The following is a 6,610-nucleotide window of genomic DNA, read 5'->3' as shown; positions in this document are numbered from 1 at the left end:
GAATGAACAAAATGTAAAAATGCAATGTTTACGATTATCGATTGGTTTCGATATAAATGTAATATTAAAATAAATCGACATTCATTTTAATACAATAATGGTTGAAAAGTTCTTGGAAGCAATAATTCAGAAAAGACTTCTTGAAGATGATTAGAGAGCTTTTTTCTGAAAAATAATAAAATAACTAAATGTATTCAAGAACGCAACTCTTCCTGACGATTTATTTGTCGCGTAATCAAGCTGTTGTTGCTGATATAGCGAGTTATTTTATCTTGAATTCATTGCGTACGTATAGAACGATTCCATCCCTAGTACGTGAGGCAACATTTTATTAATTAAAAGTTTCCGTTGTGACATAAAGACTGCCGATTCTGACGTTAATAGATAATCCCTATCTACATCGCTCGTCGTCAATTAATTATTAAAAGTTTACGTCCGATACCAGCCGAATTACACCATACAGGAAGACAGTGCATCTCGTGCCCTTGACCCATTAACCCATTAATAGATTCGCCATCAGCTCCCCCAAGACTAAGATCGTACCACTATGACGCTATTCCCATCGAACGAGGGAAGGATTGTGCTAAGGGTCGCAAAGATAATGCTACCCAATGCCTTCGGCGAAGGAGAACAGCCGTCTTTTAAGACACCATTCGGCACCGTCTCACTACCTCGTACATCCTCGTCTACAGAGTACGATTCTGAACCGTTAGCATCAGCCAACAGGAAGAGCTAGACACACTCGTTTGCTTGAGAATAGCTAGTTGAATTATCAGGCCCCATATTATTGACACCTATATCAAAGATAACCTAATTAATGCGACATTACACTGTTGATTAGTTCGGTTACCACTCTGACTGCCTCCAGCTTGCATTAGTACATTATTTAGTAGTTGCTTTAAGGACTCATTACCACTTAAAAGCTGGTTACATTGACCCTGCATTTCTGAAAGCGTTAAGGTTTGGGCAATGATTAACCCGTCAAGAGTCGAAACCCTGTAAACCAAGGCACTCTCGATCTGGAGACATCAGAGGATCTGCTCGTCGCAAAGTATCTTATAGCAAGGGTTCTAGGCTCATCTAATTGCTACTCAAGATTATTGAATATCTGGAAAAGCAAATCCAAGGTGCTTACTGCAATCAATAAATTATTTACATTATAAAAAGATCCGAGAAAATGGTCGTCTATACTGCGACGCACCAGACTCTTATCACATCTTAGTGCCTCATTTCCCGTGGATGCTATTAACGGATCCTGTTTCTAGATAACAACCGAGGAAGACGAAGGCGCAATGAAAACCGACGACACTATCAGCATCGTACAGTCTCGAAGAAGGTGCCTGTAGGCCGATGCCATGCTCAGTCATTCGGGATAAGCGCCTGTGAGACAGTGACACGCCCGACGCTCTCGTCACTCACGGTGAGCACCTGTGCACCAAATACACTTCCGTTGAGGTAGCGTTCGTCAGTCGACAGTATAGCGGCCGGAGCGCAAGTACGTGGTGGGAGGTTACTTAAATTGCCACTACTTTGCCTGACCGCTCGCTACAGATAGAATCACGAGCGAGATTGATATGCTGCGGTGCGCTAGGCCAAGCTGCCTTATATATAGTCGGCAACGATATGACCTATCTCGATTGGCCACTTGACGTTGCTGTTGTTGTCCTTGATTTAGTTTCGTCCTTTTCTTTGCATAGATCACAGAGTTCATTCTTCACTTTGTCCGAGCATTTCAAGTAACATGACAATTGCGATACCCTGGGCAAGCCTTCAGCTGTTTCCTGGATGTCGTACCGCATACAGCACAGACCAAAAAACTCATCGTGGTAGCCTCTTATGGCTAACTAAACTAACGGGCCTACCTACCCTGGCAACAGCGTTTCGAATAAATTGGTCTCTTTGGTTCACTATTAGGAGCCTTGCTGTGAATGCTCCTTGCGCTTGAAGCCTGCAGGAAGCCACTTCGTCTAGAACAGTTAAAACAGCTCACACACAGTTGGTGAGCACTCGTGCAAGCCTTACCGGAGAAAGAAGAGTGAGAGAGAGAGACATTCATTTTTTTATTAATTGATGCAAACATAATTAATTTAATCACGGATAATTCAAAAGGTGCATACAGGCATATCACTCCTCCTGCTCGTTAAATTCGCACTTACTCGTAAATCTAACAGGTTTCGCTTACACTATTGTTAGTCGCACTTTAAACTACTTCCGGTCATAGTTTATCGATATATATTAATTATATTTATTGCACGCATACGTCAATTATCATACAGTCGCATCAAATGATAATTATTCCGTATCTACATTTCCAAGTACTTGAACTAAACGCATTGCGCACAAGTCGCATCATAAATTAACAGTTGCGCAGGACAACCGAATGACCTTCCAGAAAAGCTACATGCTTTTCCATTTTCGTCTCTCGGTTCAAAACACAACGCGAGAGATGAAGTCTTGAAATAAAATATCGAAGGTGACAGCAATTTGGGACACGTGGACCTCTCCGCATTCTTTTTAGCTACGCAAACTCGCTCATTATCGAGGATTTCCACAAGCCACTTTATTGTGCACACGTGCTCAGCAGCTCGTTTTCTGTGTTTTAGCTATATGCTTGTAGGTAAATGACCGATTTTCCACTATTACGCGGAGTATTAAATTGCGCTCAAGCTTTGAACGTTTTCAACTTGTACTTACGGTCAAGCGAGTCCACGACCTGTGTTCGAGAAAGTTTTTCGAGTCTGCATATTGAAGGAAAGCATTGAAATTCTTGATGAATTTCTTTTCAATCTTCTCAGGTATGCCCGTATAATTTCATTTCCATATAACTGGATCAGCCAATCGTCTCACTGCTCCACTGGTCTGCCGAGAGCCTTTAGAGACGGAATGATCACTCCTACTGTGTCTAACAGCCTTATAATCTTAAAGGGTAGACATAGTAGGAGAGCAGTCGTTTGAAATAGTCATCGTAGTTGAACCGTTGAGTATTTAATGTATTCTTAAAAATACGTCGTGAAATTGATTTAACTTGAACAAATAAACGCTTAACAATCCAGTTTTTATGTCAATCTTTACAATAAATAAATTTAGTGTTTGCTTAAAGAATAAATACTCAATTAATCAGAACCACATTTTATTCTAAATCCGCTAGAATATACTTTAACATTCAGTACATATTCTAAACTGTATAGTTTATATCCTTAGTTGTAGGTATTTTCTTCGAATTCATGAAGATATATCGTGAAATTAAAGTTTACATACTGAATATTTAGAGTTAATACTTAATTTTTAGGTTTCATCTTTAAAGTTAATTGGATTTATTGCCACAAGAGAAGATGAGCGTACTACTTGCCAATCATACTGTATTTACGTGAACGTAATGAAAAGAAAAAATATACGAATATATATTTTTTGTATTTATTAACGTTTCATCCGCAATTTAGAATTTTTAAAAAACGTCCATGTAAAATAATTCGAAAAATGTAAGTAAAGACCGATGGTAAAAGCGGAATTCAATTTGCAATTGATATCCAATTTCGATACGTTTTCAATTGAATGGAGAGAACCAGTACACAGATGAGAAAATAAACGTTCCCATTGCAAATTCTACCGATGATCAGCTCCGCGTCGATAGCGCATAGCGTGAATCATAATGACGATTCTCGTCGGCTGGCGATGCTCTTTCGGCGATTTACAGGGTATTGCGCTCGCACCCGCGCGCTTTCCGCAACGCGCCAACGGTGTCGTTCCAACAGAGTAATTCCTCACGGTAGTTTAGTTCGTGATCGTCGAAAATTAATCATAACGCATGATAAAGTTTTACGCACTGATGCTCTTTTATTTTCCAAATGGATATCTCGATGTTATCCTTGCGAAACAGAACATTTTCAATGTTAGCGATTAATGAAACAACGATTAACAAACAATCATTTGTAATCGTGGATCTTAACGCTCATTTTATATCGCACGAAGCGTAAAGAATAGTCAAGTTCCGCTGGAAACATTCGGAAATAATTCATCAAATATCGCCATATAACTGCCGCCAGCGTTACTTTATGCCATATGAAATGTCCATTATTTGGGACACCGGAAATCATTTATGTTCGCATTATTGCATTTTCACCCATGAACATTTTCAATATAGCGCATTACGTTAGACATCACTCGTCCCACGGCAGAGAAAAAGCGAGATAGAGCAAAGAAAAAGAGTCGACAACACAAATGAACAAGCGACGCAAAAGAGACACGTAAAGCAGCGTCCCGACATTTGCGAAACGATCGCGTCAAATCGAGAGGCTAACAACGACAGAAACGCGCTCGTGGATCAAAGAAGGAAGAAAGGAAGGAGGGTTGGGTTTGGGGCCGATAAGCTTCGTTAGATTCGACGAGTTTCACGGGCTGCTCTCCCGTAGCGCGGCAAGTTAATAATGGAAACGGGAAAGTCGCTTAGCCTTCTCAAATCGATCATTTAGCTAGGAAACGACGATCGATCTCTCTTTGCTTGGCGCTGCTGTTGCGAGACTGTTAAGGAAAACCCATTAATAAGTTCAGTTTCGTCTCTTTCAATTCTGGTCTTCTTCATCGAGAGATTTTTGGAAAAATCTTTGCATATTTTGAAAGGCACTATTGTGTTATTTGAAAGCAGATGATGTGTACGAATTCGACGCAAGTAAACAGATTAAATTTTAGGCAAAGTAGCTTCCGCAAGTAAAAAAAGATTATCGTCCAAAGTATAATAGAAGAAAGCGCGCGCGAGATCGATACAGTAAATTGTACGTGCCATTTATTTAAATCTTCGAAATATCAATCAATATTAAAACTCTTGTCACATGCGAGGTTCCCTGACACTTACATTTGTAGACTTGCCACTCATTTATTCACACGGAATATATTCTAGCGCGCATGTAAAAAAGTTAATAGCTCTCACTAAAGAATAGCGCTGGCAATCTAAACATAATTTATTGTTACAGAATTGGTAAGCTGTAAATAAAAAGTGACTGCTTCTGCATTGTGAGAAAATAAATGTTCAAGCCATATTCTTTGTACAGCGATTTCTTTTCCTTACCATTTAATCGTATGGAAACTGATATTATAAATTAATAAACTAGAAAATGATAGTTCTAAATCGCGGGCGAAAACAAAAGAATACACCTGAAATGTCAACATAATCAACAAATCGTCAATGGCGAAGTTCAGTTGCACAAGCTTTTCTAGTTGCCGCACAAACTCCATCAAAATAAAAATGCGCGTGAATCTCCCTACGTTGTCTCGATCTATCATTTAGTTGATGCCGGACGAACGCGTATACAAAGAAAAAAACACATCGCATCGATCTAGTTTTTGCGCGGATTCTACTCTTGGATTCCCCTTGACAGTATATATACTGCCGTAGGGACGGCGATCTTTAAATAATGAATCGCACGCGGTGGTGGCCGATCGATATTGTGCCTGCACGTGCCTCTTTAAGTATACGCTAAAGGTCTTCCCCTCTTACTACTCGATCGACTATCGAACTCTATCGGCTTGAGCTGTTGTTTGTAAGAGCGAGGTTTGTCGGGAGAAGTATCATTGTCGCTGCGGTTGGGTTGGGTTGTATACGCGATACCTATGGTATGTTTGCGAATTATTGCAGCGAGTGAACTGTCGCTGATAACGGTCATTCTCATCCCAGCAGCTTGACTAAATTAATCGACCTTCCAATCGACGAAAAAAATTTATTGCGCCGTTCGAGTCCAGTTCTCCATTTGAAATCTCGAGAATATGCATTTATCACTCGAGCAAGAATTCCATTCCGGCATCTTTTCGATAATCCAGATTAAATAAGTGGGAATCGCTGAATCGACAAATTTCCCTCCCATTATCCGCAACGTGAAATCTCAAATAATTAAAGCGCGATCCGCCGACAATAATCGCATCTCATCTTTCCGCAGCGAATCCAGGGAAAGAAACTCCGTCGCCGCGTTTAATGCTCGGATTATCGATCCTCGCATACTTCACGAGGAAGCTTTAAAAAAAGGCCTCGAGAATAATCAACGAACATCCCTTCGGCGCTTCGTGATCATCCGTTCGATCCGCGATCGGGTTAATTAGTTCCCTCGCTTCTAATTAAACGCCCCTTTGTCGACTGTCATCGCGCGCGCGTATAGTTCGAATGGGGGGAGATTTTCGCGAGGAAATTTATGCATCGTCGAGAGTATTTTAGGGACGGATGTAGGTGTTAATTTGTGACTTCGGAACTGGGGGACGAATAAAGAACACGGCGGCTTACGCAAAGGACTCGTCGGAGGAATTTTTGATTTGCGCGAGGGTGATTGGCTGTGCCGCAAATGGGACTTATGGTTCAACCAAATTGCCCGCCCGCGTAGCTGACTTTCGAAAGCCAATCCTGCTTCTCGTTCGACTTATTTTGCTGTTTGTCAAAGTATGTTTACAGGGAGCAATTTTGCAAGGGCTCTCGTGCAGGTACGGTTAGAGCTACTTATTGCGGCGAGCGCGTCGCGCGAGATAGCGACGGAGCGCAAAGGCCGAGAAGATAAAGGACGACACGAGCGCCTGATGCGAAGGGACGCAAGGCATCGAGCGAGAGAGGGCGTATCTCCGTCCTATTTAATTA

This window comes from Phymastichus coffea, unplaced genomic scaffold (assembly GCF_024137745.1).
Source record: "Phymastichus coffea isolate CEN01 unplaced genomic scaffold, Cenicafe_Pcof_1.1 PCOF00084, whole genome shotgun sequence".
NCBI lineage: Eukaryota > Metazoa > Arthropoda > Insecta > Hymenoptera > Eulophidae > Phymastichus > Phymastichus coffea.
Note: the sequence above shows the minus strand (reverse complement) of the source record.